At 40.3% G+C, this 19,050-nt stretch overlaps 1 protein-coding gene across 1 annotated transcript in view; it reads left to right on the top strand.

Annotated features, from left to right (window-relative positions):
* The first annotated feature begins 3,544 nt into the window (after nt 1-3,544).
* The window catches only part of MYO1H (myosin IH), a 100,094-nt gene continuing 84,588 nt past the window's right edge, over nt 3,545-19,050 (top strand). The window contains exon 1 of the mRNA XM_024741470.1: nt 3,545-3,606. The gene's annotated coding sequence lies outside the window, so the exon portion shown is untranslated. The remainder of the gene's footprint in view (nt 3,607-19,050) is intronic.

Below are 19,050 nucleotides of genomic sequence, written 5' to 3'. Positions count from 1 at the left end.
TAAAATGCTTTGAAAAAAAAAAAACTTAAAATCCGGTATCAATTTCAATGTATGTATCTTGGCAGTGACTACATTGAAACTATTGGCCTGTTGTCTTTCTATTTGGCTTCAGTTTAAAAACACAAAGGCTAAAAAACATAAACAAAAAAACCCCCAAAGACGTTAGAGACTAAAACAGGCTCCTAGAATAAAAATATTTTAAAAAGCTGGGCGATCTCGGCTGGTATGGCTATCTACATTGTTATAATGCTCCTTGATGTAACGCTCATTTATCCGGCCCTGAAAAACTATGAGATACTTCTTGAATAAAAAAAGACATATCTAATTGTTTGGCATAATCTTGACCTGAAGCATATTTTATTTTTGGAAAGTAAATAATCACAGACATCTTAACATAGCAATTCCATATGAATTAGAATATTTAGAATCACCCATTCCCTGCAGACTCTAAATGTGATGACAGCACCCTAGGAGGGGGACTTTGTAATGGCTCGGCTGTGAGGCCAATCAGGGTTCAAGTCTCAGTGCTGCCCCTCCCTTCTGAGTAGTTTTGGGGTGAGTTATTCCCTTAATTTTGTTTCCCCGTTTTGAAAAAACAACACCCATCTGTCAGGGCTGTGTGAGGCTTGGAAATAGCACCTGATGTATAGGAGATGCTCAACCAATGACGGGCTGTGTTTCCAGGTGAGTTTGTATTCCTAAAGGTTCTTAATTGTTCTGTAGCTAGATTCTGCTGGAGCAAATAAGGAATCAACTGAGTCACTCTGGGAAGCTCTCTCAACCTTTCAAATCAATAGTCTGGATTTACTACAGTTCTCTCGTGATCTGAAAGGTTGGACAGCCTTTTTCTGGCATCCAGGGAGACATTAGATTAGGCTCCCTCAAGATAATGCTGTTTTAGGTACAAAAAAAATATCCAAGATCGTTATCTCCTGCCCCAATCCGTACTTTTACCCAATCTAAGCCCTTTCTTTCATTTATCCACCAGGAATTCCCATTCAGCAATCACCATGTGGGGAAGGCTCTTGCCTCTGAATTCTATAATTGATTTAATCTGGCCACTTTGCATACTTTGTCATGTGTGTATATGTATATTCTCACTGTATATTGCTGTAGCCTCTAGATCTATATTATGGGTGCAATAAATATACCATTCCACATCTAATCAGAGTCTACATTATTAGACAGAACTGTGACGATCGCTATTCTATATTCTGTTTTCTTTGTATGTCTTTTTCTATTGGTTTCTAGCGGGCATCCTTAATCAGGGGTCTTCAGGCCACACGCAGCCACAGACAGGCTTTGTTTGGGTCATGGGCTTTCTTTTTAAAAACCTGAATTAGAAGCCAGCATTTTAAAATCCTTCAAGCTGTGATTTCCAGCTTTTCTTGAAAAATCTGAAAAGTTGGCCGTGCTAGGCCCACAATCCCAGGAGGGAGCCCTCGGCTCGGATGGCTCAGACTGAATGCCGCTGCCGAACCCCCCACCCCCGTTAGAGGGAGGGTCACGTGCTTTCCAGTTTGCCACAGGCTCCACTATTCCTTATCGCCCAACCCCAAGGCCAGGGTATTTGCCATTGGTCTCTGACCATGTTTTTCTTGGATCTTTGTTTTTTTATAATAATGAAGACAAGAGTAAAATGGTTTTTGTGCCCGTGATGCTGTCAGAACCTCAGAAAGATGGTCAGTAGCTAATAAAAAAAAATAAGGTATCCTTTCTGGAAAACTTATTCTGCATGATGATGTGCTAAGTGCTTTGTACATCTTTCGTGGTCCTTACAGTGGTGTGTGTGTGGGGGGGGGGGTGCAGTTGCACCCATATGAGACAGGAGGAAATAACTCTGATTTGACTCACTTTAGCTATTCTACCTGACCGTGTCAGGGGTTGGGGGAGAAGTGGTAATGGGACCCCACCCTCCTACACTTCTGCACTGAGTGGTTTCTAATGGGCAGGCCCTTTTAGGCATCTTTTTGAATGATGCATGGCTTGGGACAAGGCACATCCCACTGAGAGGGATGTAGCTACATCCCAGGGAATTGCTGGTCACCACACAGGTCCCATAGGTGTCATACATTTAGTTTATGGGGTAGATTATAATAAAAATGAAGTTGAGCGAACTTTGTAACTGTTGAAATGGTTCCAACATCTCAACCATCTGATCCATAAAAGGGAAAATTTGAACCCACCCTAAAAAGTTCAGGAAAATAAAATTGCTGTATGTGTTTCAATCTAGTGGGAAGGCTTCATTCTTAGTAAAGTATGCAAAACTGTCTCAATGTTTGGTATCCTGGCTGTGGTTAGACTTTATTCCAAATAATATGCTATTTTGGACAATATATTTTGAAATTCGTAGCGTTAAAACTTTTGATTGGAGTAACGCCTCTCGTGTAACAAACCAAAACGTGAAAAAGAATATTCTCTGCACACTTCAAGCCAGCTCTTTTTAATATCACAGACTGATTTTGGAGGCTCCTCATTTGTCTACAAAAAGCTTTTAACAGTTCTTTGCTCAATAGAGAATCCAAACTTGGATTTTTTTACTGTAAGTTTCTTTTTTCTGCAAACACCAGACAACCCTGAGTGGTTTTTAAAGACTGCTCAGAGAATTCTCTTACTTTTATCACTACTGCACGTTAAGATCCTGTTCACCAGGAATAAAAAAGCAGTGTGTTCCCTTACTTAAAACCCCTTCCCAAGGTTCTGGGCTGGGTTGTTTTGTTTTTTTTCCATACCTCTATTTGTGTCTAAAGAGAAGTGAATGCAAAACAGTAGCACACAAACTTTTTGCTTTTTATTGCAAGGTAACAATCCTGGCTGTTTGTTTTAGAAATGGTAATGTTGTATCATTGTAACAAATTACACTTAAAAATCATTTAGTGTGAAATTTCAGATTAATCCCATAGGGACAGGATATTAACAATCACCCAGCCCTTTGGAACCTACAGATGGTGAATCTGGGATTTACAATAGGAACAATCGCTGATTACATGCATGGGTGTAACGGACAAAAAGACCTCCACAACTTCAGCCTGGAGAAATGCGGTGGAGGTCCTAGCGCCTGACTTGTTTGAGACGCTCAGTCCCTAAGGATGCCCGCGTTTCATCACCTAGCCTGTGCCATACATATTCTGCAGTGCCTTCTGTGTGTTCTGAAACCTACCAAGTGTCTATGCAGAAGCATCCTCTCAGTGTGCTTAGCTTTAACTCTTGTAAATTCCACGAGAATTCCTGTAAAGAGCCAGCAACTTCATAGTGGGACATGCAGTGGGAATTTGGCAGATGTGCCCAGCCCAGAGAGCTGGTTATCAAAACCAATACCTGCTATTCACTAATTGCGGGGAAGAAAGTCACCCTGTGCTACATGGACTGGGGGCTAGGGAGGGTTCTCTGCTTCAGAAATTAATCTGCACCAGAAATGAAAAGGACTCCTAAAGATTGATACAATGCCCCTGATTTTGAAACTGTCAGCCCGCAGAGCCACAGACTGAAAACCCCTTGACATACTTAATGTTGAGAGTGAAAATGGCACCCTCGTACACACAGTCTTGAATCCAGACCACGTTACAGTAAGTGAGCAGCCAGTGTGTTCTTGGGACTCTGAACTAGGTAAGTAAGCCTGTTTTCTTTTTAAACTATTTGTACTCTTAAAATAACTGTTCACAACATTTTAAAATCAGAGCGTAGTCATTTCAGTGGTAATTAAGATTCATAGGCAATGTCTATATAAAACCACATAAGTTCTCCCTCCAAATCTCTGGTTTGATTTCAGATGTAAAGGTGAGAAATAACTTTCCAATCAGGAGAATAAGTTGTCTCAGAAGAAAACCCAAAAGCCTGAATGCCTAAAAGAGTTTAAGGCAATTCTCTTGGCTGTTTAGGATTTGTTTCTGAAAAACAAAGCAAAACCTTATATCCAAATGAACTGTTTATCCTAGGTATTGTTTCCAAACAGCGTTTGTTACAGAGCTCAAAACAAAAGTAGGAGTGAACACTGTGTATGTCGGACTCCAGGAACTGTCTTGCTTTTAGGCATGTGCACCCCACACGGGTTTTATTGCTTTTCCTGAACCCAGGGATTTGTGACAGAGATGGGCCAGCTGAGTGATAATGACCATGTCCTCTATTGGACCAATTAATTACCCTCCCAGAAGGGTTTGGCAGCCCCATCTTGAGGCGACGCTTGTAAGCTTCTCAGGATTATTCTAGAGCCAGCTTGGCAACTGGCTCTTAGCTCAGCTCTGTTTCTCAGGCGCTGGGGTGGATAGGACCTTGTTCAGAATGATCAATGTGGCCTTTATTGTCATAAATATCAATGATATCAGTAACATTGAGGCTAAGACTCATTCCTTGGAAGAAGCCTATCGGGTTTGAAACATGTTAAAGTATCAAGTGCAAGATACATAGTTGTTGATATACTGTTTAGAAAAGCGAGGGACGGCCAAAACAAACAAAAAAATTGGAGTATAACCTAAAGTGTAAAATAAATATCCATGAGCATGTACCGACATGAATGATTGAAAAAAAATCGATAAATGGGGGAGAAACGAGAAATATTCTTAACGGAAGATCCCAAATAATGTATTTACGTACTCTCTCCTCCAGGAGGCGGCTATTAATTCTCTCCCCTTTCTTCCCCCTTCCCCACTGGGCTGGTCTTAACGACTCACCTCCGAATAACAGTGTATAGAGAGGGAAAAATAGTAACGTTACAGGGGAGCAGCCTGGCCCATACAACCTTAACCAAGTGATAAAAGTTAATATCAGTGATGTCATGTGGATCCCCTGAGTCCCTGAGGGGATGGGATAGGATGCGACGAGATGCACTTCACCTCTGTGGTCTTCTTTCTAAATCTCTAACTTTCGCTCTACTGATAACAGATAAACCCAAATGGAGGCACATTCTACAAAATACCTGACCCGTGCCCTTTAAAACTGTCATGGTCATGAAAAACAAAGAACAAGAAACTCTCCCAGCCCAGAAGGGACCGGGTAGGGGTGACGACTAAAGGCAGTGTGGTGTCCTGGGTTGGATCCTGGAGGAAGAAGAGGGCATTAGTGGAAAAAAACTGGTAAAATCTGAATTAAGTCTGGAGTGCAGTTAATAGAAATGTCCCACCTTTGGTTTCTTAGTTGTGACAACGTACCATGGTGATATGAAATAGTAATGGAGGAAACTAAGTGAGAAGCAGATGAGAGCTCTCTGTATAATCTTTGCAACTTTTCTGTAAGTTTAAAATCATTCCCAGTTTCTTTTAAATCAAGTAAATGACACATCCATGTTCACGGCGTTATGGAAAAGAGTCAAGAGGTGGAAGCAACCCACGTGTCCACCAGTGGGTGAATGGATAAACAGAACTTAATAGTATTCAGCCTTAAAAAGGAAGGAAATTCTGACGCATGCTACAACATGGATGAACCTTGAAGACATTATACTAAGTGAAATAAACCATCACAAAAAGACAAACAGTGCATCTTTCCACTTATATGAGGGGCCTAGAAACAGTCAAATTCACAGAGACAGAAAGTAGAATGGTAGTTGCCATTTTGTGTGTTTTACCCCACAAATTTTATGTGTTTTACCATAATTTAATACATTTTTTGAAAAATCAAGAAAATGAATATAACGGTTGTACAAATTATGAAAAGCTTTGCTTACCATAAACAAGGCTAGAGAAGGATTCTCAGCCTTGGTGTTAACATTTGGGCTTGTTGATTCTCTGTTTGGGGGTGTGGAGCTGTCCTGGGCTTTGTAGGATGTTTAGCAGCAACCCTGGTATCTACCCACTGGATGCCAGTGACACCCCACCCCCCACGATGAAACCAAAAATATCTCCAATGATAAATGACTCCTGGGTTTCAGGGGCAAAGTTGCCCCTGGCTGAGAACCATTGGACTATAGTAAGACTGGGGAGGAAAGGAACAGATTGAAAAAAACAAAACCTTCACTGTCTCATATAGTAGTCAATAACCACATGGGGCTATTTAAAATGAATTAAAATGTAAATTTGTTGCTTGTTCGTTAGCCACATCTCAAGGGCTGGATGGCTACCATATTGGGCAGTGCAGACCCAGATCATCACCATCGTTATAGGAAGTTCTACTGACGGCACTGTTCTAGATGTTGAGTTTATTGGTTTTCATCTGTTTGGTGTGTGTAACTTTTAAGTCCTTTACAGGCTCTCCACGCGTACGATATTGATGGTGAACGATAGAGCAGACTCACCCTTAGCCACACTGATAACTGTTAACTAAGCTGCCCCTCGTTACCTGCTCAGAACTGTCCCAGTCAGGAGAAAACTAAGGGGGACAGAAAGCAAAATAACTTGAACTGAGCTTACCCACCTGTCAATGATCATAGGACACAGCATGGTCTAAGAGCTCCTCATTGCCTCTCTTAAGTTAGGACAGAGACCCCCATCAGCTGAAAACAATCCTTGTTAGCAGTCCCTCCCAATTCTGGCCGTCTTGGTCTCTTTCCCACCCAGCTGGGTCTAAGGAGCAGACAAGCAGATGGAAGCCAAGGTCTGTTGGTCCCAAGGGCAGAGGGTAGAAGGAATGTGCGTGTAGTTGGATGTTGTTGATTACATCCCGTAAGCACATAGAAGGCACTCCTGGATTATCTACTGTATGTCTACTCTCCTCTCTTAGACAAATAAATACTAGCTGTTACTATTCAAACACACCTTTAGGTCTCAGAATTGGGAAATGCAGGCTTCCTCCTTCTTTTTTCCAAGACCTTCAGACAGGGTCTTCTGGTGAAAGGATAGCTCCCTAGGATCTGACACTTGGCAAGATCCTCGGTACAAGAGCGGTCCAGTTAGTTGCCTGTTTTTCTTTCCAAATAATCTGCCTTCCGGTTGTCCAGGGTGGTGTGAAGCCATTCTTTTATGCTCTTATCTCATTCCTTGTTGGTGTTTTAAAATTCACTTGTTAAATCACCAATACCTTGTTTATCCACCTGATTTCCTCTGGTCTGGAAAATAACAAGAAAGAATTGGGCTTCTTGTGGGAGAGGGGCCTGGAAAGGTGTAGGATGGGGTAAGGTGTCTGTAGAACACTACACCAGTAAAATACACTTAACAACACTGTGTTACACAGTTAAAAATTTAAGAGGGTAAAACTCATGTTAAATGTTCTTACCTCAATCAATCAATAAACACATGTTATATGCCACTAAAAAGAATGAGATGTATCCAAAACTTTTTTTAGCTTTTTTGAGGTATAATTGACAATTGTAAGATTTAAAGGGTACAAATGTGATGATTTGATAAACATAGATGTTGTGAAAGGATTCACCCCCATCAAGGTAATTAACAAATCACCTCACATACTTACCTTTTTTGTATGTGAAAACATTTAAGATCTGCTTTCAGCAAATTTTAATTATATAAGACAGTGTTATCAACTATAGTCACCATGTTTTTCATTAGCTCTTCAGACTGTTCATTTTGTAGCTGAAAATGTGCACCCTTTCCCAACCTCGCCCTATTAACCCCAGTCCCCAACCCCTGGCAACCACTTTTCGCTCTGTTTCTTTGGGTTTGTCTTTTTCTTTTTTTTTTCTTTTTTTTAAAGATTTCACATGTAAATGATACTATGTAGTATTTGTTTTTCTCTGTCTGGCATACTTCACTTCACATAACGTCCTCTAGCTTTATCCATGATGTCGAAAATGGCAGGATTTCCTTCTGAGGCTGAATAATACTCCGTTGTGTATATATACCATGCTGAGTTTATCCATTCATCTGTCAACAGACATTTGGGTGGTTTCCATACCTTGGCTATTGGGAATAATGCTTCAATAAACAAGGGGATGCAGATATCTCAACAAGAGAGTGATTTCGTTTCCTTCAGATATAGAACCAGAAGTGGGATTGCTGGGTCATACAGTTCTATTTTTAATTTCTTGAGGAATCTCCATACTGTTTTCCCTAGTGGCTGTATCAGTGTATTTACATTCCCACAAACAGTGCACAAGGGTTCCCTTTTCCACACATTCTTGCTAACATTTGTTATCTTTTGTCTTTTTGATGAGAGCTATTCTAATAAGTGTGAGATGATACCTCATCATGGTTTTGATTTGCATTTCCCTGATGATTAATGATGTTGAGCATCTTTTCATGTACCTGTTGGCCATCTGTATGTCTTCCTTGGAAAAAATGTCTATTCAGGTCTTTTGCCCACTTTTTAATTGGGGTTTTTGTTTTTTGCTATGAGTTGTATGAGTTCCTTGTATATTTTGGATATTGAACCCTTATCAGTTAGGAGGTTTGCAAATATTTTCTCCCATTCTGTAAGTTGCCTTTTCATTTTCTTGCTAGGTTTCTTTGCTGTGCAGAAGCTTTTTAGTTTGTTTTACTCCCACTTATTTATTTTTGCTTTTGCTGCTCTGCTTTTGGTATCAAATCTAAAACATCATTGCCAAGGCCAGTGTCAAGGAGTTTATCCCCTATGTTTTCTTTGAGGAGTTTTACAGTTTTAGGTCTTATGTTTAAGTTAATCCATACTGAGTTGATTTATTTTTCTTTTGTATGGTGTAAGATAGGAGTCTAGTTTCATTCTTTTGCACATGGCTGTCCAGTTTTCCCAACACCATTTATTGACGAGATTGTCATTTCCCCACTGTATATTCCTGGTGCCTTTGTTATAAATTAATTGACCATATATGTATGGGTTTATTTGTGGGCTCTCTATTTGTTCCATAGATCTATGTGTCTGTTTTAATGCCGATACCACACGTTTTGACCACTATGACTTTGTAATATAGTTTGAAATCAGGAAGCATGATGCCTCCAGCTTTGCTTGTCTTTCTCAATATTATTTTGGCTATGAGGGTCTTTTGTGGTTCTGTACAAATTTCAGGATTTTTTTTCCTATCTCTGTTAAAAAAAAAAAAAAAACCACTGGAATTTTGATAGGAATTTTGCATTGCATCTGTAGTTTGCTTTGAGTAGTACAGACATTTTAACAATATTAATTCTTCTAATCCATGAACATGAAATATCTTTCTATTTATTTGTGTGTGTAATTTATTTCAATGTGTTGTAGTTTTCATTGTACAGATCTTTCACCTACTTGGTTACATTTATTCCTAAGCATTTTATTATTTTTGATGCTATTGTAAATGGGATCATTTCCCTAATTTCTCTATCTGATAGTTCATTGTTGCAAAACACTTTAATGGAGAATAGTTTTAAAACTTTGAAAGATCCAGAAACAAGATGAGAATAAATGGAGAGAGAGACAATTTTTCATGCATGAGATAATTTATTTATGGTGGTAAAATAAATAATCGGACTCTCAACCACTGCGCCACCAGGGAAGCCCAAAATTTACCATCTTAACCATTTTTAAGTGTACAGTTCTGTAGCATTAAGTACATTCACATTGTTGTATAACTATCACCACCATTCATCTCCAGAATTCTTTTCGTCTTCCCCAACTGAAACTCTGTATCCATCAGAAACTAACTGCCTCCAGTGTCTGGCCACAAGTATTCTTCTCTCTCTCTATGAATCTGACTCTACTCTGTGCCTCATTTGTGCTTTTGTATCTAGCTTATTTCACTTAGTGTAATGTCTTTCAGTTTTAGCCATGTTGCAGCATGTGTCAGCATTTTCTTCCTTGTTAAGGCTGAGTAATCATCTTCTGTGTGTGTGTGTGTGTGTGTAGACACACCACATTTTTGTTTATCCATTCATTCATCAATAAACATTTAGACAGCTTCCACCTTTTGTCTGTTTTGAAAAATGCTGCTAGGATCATGGGTGTGCAAATATCTGATTGAGTCCTTGCTTTGAATTCTTTGGGATATATACCCAGAATTGGAACTGCGGGATTCCAATTCTGTATGGAATTCTATTTTTGTATGATAATTCTGGATTCCAATTCTGTATGGAATTCTAATTTTGTATGATAATTCTATTTTTAATATTTTGTGGAACTTCCATACTGTTTGCCATAGCAGTTGTACCATTTTACAGTCCTACCAGCAGTGCACAAGGGTTCCAGTTTCTCCACATCTTCACCAACACTTATTTTGTGTATTTTTTTAAAAAATTAAAAATTATAACCATCCTAATGGGTGTGAAGGGATATCTCATTGTATTTTGATTTGCATTTCCCTAATGATTTGGAGGTGATAATTTAGCATTGTAAATATGTCAGTTCTCCTTAATTAAACTAAATTTTAATTAAACTAAATTTTAACTAAACTAAACTAATTAAATTAAATTTTGAGAAAATTCCAATCAATTATTAATCCACACTCTTAAGGCATAATGAAAGCACACATGAACAGTGAAGAAGAATAGAGACCCAGAAATGCACTCATGCATGTGAGAAAAGTTTCTCTGACTGGCTCATAAAGGTGAAACTGACTAGCTAATAAACATTTGTGGTTAATCATTCTCTCTAACTTCACAAATAATCAGTAATACAAAGTAAACTGCAATGGAATACCACTTTATACCCACGAGACTGGCAAAGATTGTAAAGCCTGAAAGTGCCAAGGAAAGGCTCTGATACAGAGAACCAGGAGCCGTAATGCACTATTGAAGGAAGGACAAAATGACTTCTACGATCATTCTAGAAAAGGGTTTTGCAGAATGCAATGAAATTATGTTCTTATGTGCCTTATGACCCAGTAGTCTCGCTCCTGGGCATACACTCCTGAGAGGACTTGAGTGTATGTTCAAAAGAGGACACATCTGAGATGTTCATCACACTGGTTTTTGAGGGAGTGGTGAGCTGGAAATGACCTAAGTATCTATCATTAGGGAAATGGATGGGTTGAACAAGGCAGATCTATACCTGGAATACTGTACAGCAATGAAAAGCAGAGAACCAGATGTGTTTTTAAAATGTTTCGTGATGTGTTGAAAGACCTATACATATATTGGATCTTTCTTCCTTCTTTAAAAGATTTCTTGAAAGCCTCTCCCAGGCACTCCCACTTGTAGCTCTTTGGCTAAATATGGGCTGTGTTGCCTCCCCTAGCTGCAAGGGAGCCTGGAAAACCCAGCATTTTACATTTCCATCCTGTCAGATAGGAGGCAAGGGAGGAAGGAGCTCTGATTGGTCTTTGGTGCACAGTGTCTGCCATGCATTCTGAAATACTCAAACAGAATCCTGAGTGTTTTATTTTAACCGGGGGATCTTATCAAAAGGCAGATTCTGATTCAGTAAGTCTGGGATGGGGCCTGAGATGGTACAGTTCTAAGCCCTCCCAATGGTGCTGAGGCTGCTAGTTCCTGGACCTTATGTAACAAGGTTCTAGAAGGTCTTCTGCTTTTGAGAGTTCCGCAGGCCTGGGTGTCATCAAGGTGTCAACAGGGGATGGAAAGAAATGGCTAGTCTTGGGATTTGGTCCATGGATGTCAGTCAAGAGAGTATATGCCTCATTGTTTTGGTTACTACTGGGGAATAAAAAACCACCCCAAATTTTGTGGCATAAACAACCATGCTTTTATTATGCTCACTAATCCTGTGGGTGATGAATTCCAGTAGGGAACAGCGGGATGGGCTTGTCTTTGCTCCGTGATATCCGGGTCCTCATCTGGGAAGACTGGAAGGCTGGGATGGGAGTGATTTGATAGCTGGGCTCAAGCTATCTGAAAGCTTGTTCACTCTCGCATCTGGCACCTGGCTGGGGAGACTGGAGGATGAGAGCTGCCAACCAGACGGGCTGCAGGTGGCCTCTCCACATAGCTGGGCTTCCACACAACGTGGCAGCCTCAGGGCAGCCGGGCTGCTCTGATGACGGTTGTGTCTTTGGAGCCGCACAGTGTCCTTTCTGCCACATTCTGTTGGTTACAAGTGAGTCACAAGCCCACCTAGATTCAAGGGAGGAATTAAACTCTAGCTTTTGATGGAGGAATGGAAAGATCTAGAAGAGCAGGTGGAATGGGAGATACTCTTGTGACCATCTTTGGAAAAATCCCATCTGCCAAACTTATTTTTAAAACTTTTTTTTCCTCTTTATGATTAAGATATTTTGCAAAACACACCTTTTTGATATGTCTCTTATATAGGTGTTAACATTGTTATTTTGTTAGAGTTTAAAATCTTGCTCAGGGAACCAGGGGTGAAGACGATGGATTCACACTGAATCTTTCCAAATGCACCATCCTGAGAGTGGCTTAGTTCTCTCTTCTTTAAGGCTTACACAAGACCTTTGCATCCTTGATGACTATTTTTCATTACAGGGTAAACCCTCTGTCTAGAAAACATTTCTGTGCTGAGGTCCTGTCAGCTTGCAGCAACCTTTGCCAGAAGAGGGTAATCAGATACCTTGGGCACAACCTGCTTGCCTGTCTGTACCTGTGCAGGTGATCTCTTTCACCTGGTGAGTGGTCCCATTATTGTCCCGGTTGCCCAGGGCCCCAGCCATTTATATGTTTCTGCATTACTTCCTGCTGTATCCCTGTCCCCCTACTTCAATCCCATCACACCATCTTGGTCTCTTTTGTCCCAGTCCCAGACTAATAAGTGTAGTTGACAGAAATGGTAATTTCATTTGTTAGTTGTGATGAATGTGCCAGGTTATATAAGATGTTAACATTAAGGGAGACTAGCCGAAGGTTATATAAGAACTCCCTGTACTGTCTCTGCAACTTTTACTACAAGTCTACAGTTATTCCAAATAAGAAGGGCAAATGTGTGTGCACATATACACGCATGCATAAACACACACACATACGTGAAGTCAGCCACACTTCCGTTCCAGTATTTTTTTAAACAATCATTTAAAGGTTACGGTCATTATTTTAAAGTTTTTAATATCAATGGTCACCCTGTTTGGCTAACAATGTAGATCTGAGTGTGGTGGGGTGTAAGTGGCCGATGAATGAACGATTTGTGGTGTTATTCCTACTTCCTTATTTAATAACTGGATTCGTAAGGGCTTCTTAAGCCTGAGTGACCCATGTTTTGTTGCCAGGCCTATCCCAATGACCCCGACCAAGACCCCTGTCCCAATTCATCTATCAGAGAAAAATGAATCTATTTCAGGAACTATCACTCCTTATTATCTCTAATTGGGTCTGGCGGCTGGAGACAAGCCTCATTATTTTTAATTGGGGCCCATCGTTCTAGAACAAAACGCCACCCAGTTGCATGCAGATCATGCCTGGATATTTGCTTGCAAGTTCAAAGTGAAATTGCATCGTGGGATTTCCAGGAAATCACACTATTTTTATCCCTTTGTTTCACCTGGCTTTATAGTTGTAGTCTTGGGTTGGTAAACCAAAAATAATCATTGCATTGGGACTGTCTCTGTTTACGTCACAGGGTTGGTTTTTTGTTTGTTTTGTTGTTGTTGTTTTTGAATGTGGGTAGCAGTAGAAGTTTTTCTTTCAAAATTAATGAATATTATAATACTGGACATAATTTGACAGACTGCTCACTTAAGTATCATTTAAATGCAGCTTTTGGGCATGGCATTATGCCATGGATAAATTTTCCTGGTTGCAAGGGACTCTTTTTTGTTAATTATTCTAATTTACTCTAAAATAATCCTTCACGTATCATACACTTTAGTGTTTCTTCATTGTTATCCTGTTACTAAACCGTCCGTCAGCGTCTGAAGTAGGAAATCCATTTTAGAAAGTTTGCCGGAGTATGTCTCCTGTTGATTTTCAGAGCTTTCGGTTGTCCCACCTTTCATATTTTAACAATCCAAGATGGCAAATAATTCCTTCTTGAGCTCAACTGACTTCAGAAGGCCTTTTGAGGAATGGTTTCCACAGGAGGTAGAAGTTCTGAGATCCAGCCTGGGTCATCTCTCTTGAGAGAGCTCATGCCCACACAGGGTGGGGGTCTCTGAAGTCCCCAGATGCCTGGCCAAACATTCAGACACAATGTCTGGGCCCTCTTCAGAGCCAAGAGCTTCTTGGGAAGAAGGGAGACCACCCTGGAAGGAAAATTGTTAGGAGCAGCTTTTATGTGCTTTGCCTCCTCAGGAGAACTTTTTAGACCTTTCAGAAAAGAGAAAAGGGTCGGGACAGGTCTTTCATGTGATGGGAAATGATGGATATGGCAGGGGTCAATTCCTCCAGTCCCCCCGCAATGATTTGTCCCTCCCGCTCTCAGTTGTAGAGTGTAACTCCTTTTTCAAAGCTGAAGATTTGTTGCTTTTTTTAATAGTGTGGTTCTGTAGCAGACACACAACCTAACCTGATAAGGATTTTCTGCCACCCTCTCGTGTTTGAGATTCCTTCTGAAATCTCTTTTTGTCTCCAGTAGACACGTCAGAATTGGCGCTGTGTCTTTTGATGGCAGATTCACCATATAAAGTAGAGGGATTTGTCACAGATCTTTCTGTTTTTGTTCCGTGGACACTCAATGAATATTTACTGATAAAGAAGAAAATGAAGAAACAGCAGATTGGCAGTCAATAACTTCTACAGGCATAGGCACTGTTTCCCCCCAATGCACGTAGAACACGTTTATGGCTCCGAAAATTAGCACCACGTGCCTCTTGACTGGGGAAATTTGCCCCCTTGCAGAAAGGAAAAAATATAACCCTGTGGTCTCTAATTTATGGGAAAACACTTGCTCAAATTGTGATAAAACTGTTCATTGAGAACATTGTCTAGACCTTACATCTGCTGATTTCGGTCCCAACACCTCTCAATTCACTTTTTAGAAGATTGGGTGTGAGGTGTTTGACCATATCTCTCCCTGAGAAGGGGACCCATTCACCATTTCCCCAAAAAGCTTGGTGGGAAGGATGCCAGGCTCACCGCCCCCATGTGAGAGCCCCAGGGTCTAATTCCCTGACAAGGCTCACTCCCCAGGCTAGTGTGTGTTTTACATCTTTTCAACTTCATTTTCATAGCACATTTGAAAGCTCAGTTACAATAATCGCGTGGCTCTTAAAAGATCATTTCAAGCTATTACTAACCCAAGTTGCTATGACATTTTGGTTTTATCACACTTCATAAAGCAAACATTTTGAAGGTACAATAGAGAAAATGTGGAATATAGAAGAACCATGTACTATAGCTGACTTTCTGGCTTTGTGACTCTGGGTAAGTTATTTATCTCCTCTGTGCCTCGTTTCCTAACTTGAGAACAGGAACAATAACAGGATCTATCTTGTAGGTTATTGTAGGGAGTAAATGATTAAAAATGTATAAAACACTTAGCACAATACTGGCCACAGAATAAGTACTGTGTTAGGATTTGCTACTATTACCAAAGAGCTGCAAGATTTTCATGGACCTTAGTCCGTTTTAAGCCAGCTCCCAAGTTTAGGTGGTACCTAAATGCCTTAGCTACTCTACATTTATCCTGCCGTCTCTAATGACCCACTTGCCCATTTGCTTATCCATCACCTTCTCCTTATTTATTCATTTCCTAGTTTTCTCTCCCTCTCTGTAGGCAGCAGTCTCCTCTGATGTTCTTTCTCTTATAACTTTTGCCTATTCAGTCTAGTCACTGCCGACTTATCCTTTTTCTCGAGATGAACTGAGACAGCAACCAGAAGCACACAGATATACATGATTGTGGCTGACATGAGTCGCAATCCTACTGTGTGTGAAGGCCACCCTCATACCAACCCTGGGAAGTAGATATCACTATCTACATTTTCACAGATGAGAAAATAAGGCTCAGGAAAATTAAGCAATTAGGAAAGCTAAGATTAGATCTGCTGAAAATGCCGGCTGAAGCTACTACATTTTTTACCGCCTAAAGCTGCCTCCTACTTTTTAGCAGGATGTTTTCTTGGCCATGTATCTAGAAGCCTCTGTTTCATTTTATGGACATTTCCCCCCTCTTCTTATATTTAGCATTCTTATGCTGTGGTTAATTTTTCTTCCCTGTTTGTTGTTGTTTTTAATAACATCTTTATTATCATTTGAAAACCATAAAATTTACCTGTTTAAACCATACGGTTCAGTGAGTTTTAGTATATTCACAAAGTTGTGCAATCATCACCACGATTCCAGAACATTTTTGTCACCTCACAAAGAAACTCCATACCCATAAGCAGTTGCTACTCTTTTCCTTCTCCCCTTAGTCCCTAGCAAACACGAATCTACTTTCTGTCTATGGATTTGCCTACTCTGGACGCTTCATATAAATAGAATCATACAATATATGGCCTTTTGTGTCTGACGTATTTCATTTAGCAATGTGTCAAAAATGTATCCATCTTACAGTATGTATCAGAACTTCATTCTTTTTATTTTTTTTGGCCATGCAGCACGGATTGTGGAATCTTAGTTCCTGGACCAGGGATTGAAAAGTGCCAAGGCAGTGAAAAGTGCTAAGTCGTAGAGTCCTAACCACTGGACTTCCAGGGAACTCCCTCATTCTTCTTTAAAGCTGAATAATATGACATTGTATGGACATAACACATTTGTCTATTCATTTATCAGTCAATGGACATTTTGTTATTTTTTTTCATGCTATATAACTTAGTCCACAATTTCTTTTGAAGAAAGAAAAGAAATGGTCTTTTTGAGGTTGACTGGATTAGGAGACTTTGTGGCAAATGAAATTATTTCTTACAGAATTATGTATACATTTCATCCCCTTTTCAACAGTATTGTACAGAATTGCTCTTTTCATAGTGTAAAGGGAATCAAAGGGAAATAAACCTAACATACATAATCTCACCAGTATTCTGCAATATTTTTTTCTGTTCACGTCTGATTTTTTTTTTTTTTTTAATCAATGAACTTTGAATCTCAGAAGGTCTGGAACTAGGATGAGGCAAGGGTGTAAAATTTAAACGGTTGCCAAAAAAACTCAATAGTCAAGATAAACAATGTTTTTTAAAAATCAATTAATGTAAAAAAATCCATGGTGAGTAAAATATCAAAAATGTAAATAAAGACAGGATCAGTATCTCTGACATACCATATTTCTCACACAGTATGACTAGGTTCTTTTTGGTAATATCCTACTTCCAGATATTAATCATACCTTAGATTTAGAGAATTTTGAGTCTATAAAGCGTTATCTTGAGACTACTTCTGTGCCTGGTTCCACACTGGTTACTGTGAAGGGCAGGATGCAAGCAAGAACATTTGATAAGAAGTAAGTTTCAGATATAATTTTGCATGTTGGGATTGGGTGGGAAGGAGGAGGAGCTTTTTGGGTTTTTTGTTTTGTTTTGCCAACAAAGAAAAGTACAAAGAAAGTTAAATAGTTAAAATAATTTGGATGTGATGTTGTGATTTATAAGAAATATATATTTGGTCTTTGTCCACAGTTGCTGGCTCACAGCTCCCCAAACCCTTGGAACTTTCTAAGTGTTACAAGTGATAAAAAGCATCTTTTGTTATGTTAATGACGTGGCTTTTGGGATGCACCAGAGGATGGGGGCTGGTTGCCAGGAGACCAGGGCTCACCTCCCACCCCAAAACCTCTTCCCTCTCTGGGGAGGGAAGAGGGGCTAGAAGTTGAATCAGTCTCCAATGGCCAATGATTTAATCAATTGTTGACTTGGGGAAAAAAGGCACAATGGAAAAGCTGTGGGTTGAGTTTATTCAGTATCCTACTGAGGACTATAGCCTGGGAGAGAGCCTCTCAGCTCTGAGGAACTGCTCCAAAGAGGTAAGGGGGGAGGACAGTATATGTGTGATTTTGGTGAAAGGTACTGAAACCAAGCCCACATCTCAGTAGAAGTTTTCTGCTGGTCACAAGGAATTGATATCTTGGTTAATGGCTTTAGTGCTTTTCTAAGTAGGAAGATATAAGAATCCAGGATCATAAAATTTTCTCCTGAAAATATCTAACTATCTGAAGGTCTATTTTGCCAGTTTTCCCAGTGCGCAGAGTGCCTCATTGCTGATCTCTGCCCTGAATTCCTTTCAGGGTATGTTGAAGGCCATTGACTGCAGGGGCTCATGACTTAATTCTTGTAGAACTGGGAGGCGAGCAACCTTCCTTAGCTGGCACAACCATGCCAGTGTAATGAAGCCTCCATAGAAACCCCAAAAGGACAGGAGTCAGAGATCTTCCAGGTTGGTGAGCACGTGGAGATTCTGGGACAGTGGTGAGCATAGGACATGGGGATTCCATGCCCCTTCCCACATACCTTGCCCCGTGCATCACTTCCGTCTGGCTGTCCCTGAGTTACATTCTTTTATAATAAATGAGTGATCTAGTAAGTAATAGGTTTCTCAGAGTTCTGTGAGCCACTCTAGCAAGTTAACTGAACATCAGGAGGGGGTTATGGGAACCTCTTGTTTATAGCCAGTTGGCCAGAAGTGCAGGTAACAACCTGGACTTGGGGTTGGCATCACAAGTGGGGTGGGGGTGGGGGGGAGAACCCTTAACCTGTGGAATTTGGGTATAGTGTCAGCATCAACGAATTGTAGGACACACAGGGGGTGTCCTGAGAATTGCTTGTCATACAATATGTGTGGGGAACCTCACCCCCCAAAATTGGAATTCAGTAACCAGAACACTAAAAGGGTCTTGAGGAATTTCTTTAGGAATATGACCAATATAATCAGCTTTGTAATTATCAGAAACATACTGAAACCGGGACTTCCCTGGTGGTCCAGTTGTTAAGACTCCAAGCTTCCACTGCAGGGGGCATGAGTTCACTCCCTGGTCGGGAAGATCCCACATGCTGCCTGTGAGCCGTGCAGCCAAAAAAAAAAAAAATATTGAAACCAAACCTGGAGTCAAAAGGAAGATTGGTTTTATATATTTTTTCTTAATGTTTATGTTTACATACAAGAATGAGAATAGTGCCAAGAAGACCCATACACCCTTTACCCAGATTCCCCTATTGTGAGCAGTTTATCCCATTTGCTTTATCATTCATGCTCCCTTTGCCCTGAAATCATCTTCTTTCTGGCATCTTTTCTCCTCCAGTGCAGGATTTCATCAAGGGTCAGGTTTTGTGTTTAGTTGTCACAACTCTTTAACCTGGAACTTTTTCACAGCCTTCCCTGGTCTTTTTTGTGTTGTTGTTTGTTTGTTTATACTGCAGGTTCTTATTAGTCATCAATCTTATATACATCAGTGTATACATGTCAATCCCAATCGCCCAATTCAGCACACCACCATCCCCACCCCACCACG

This window comes from Neophocaena asiaeorientalis, unplaced genomic scaffold (assembly GCF_003031525.2).
Source record: "Neophocaena asiaeorientalis asiaeorientalis breed wild unplaced genomic scaffold, Neophocaena_asiaeorientalis_V1.1 scaffold648, whole genome shotgun sequence".
NCBI classification, from domain to species: Eukaryota; Metazoa; Chordata; class Mammalia; order Artiodactyla; family Phocoenidae; genus Neophocaena; species Neophocaena asiaeorientalis.
Note: the sequence above shows the minus strand (reverse complement) of the source record. Positions and strands in the feature narration are given on the sequence as shown.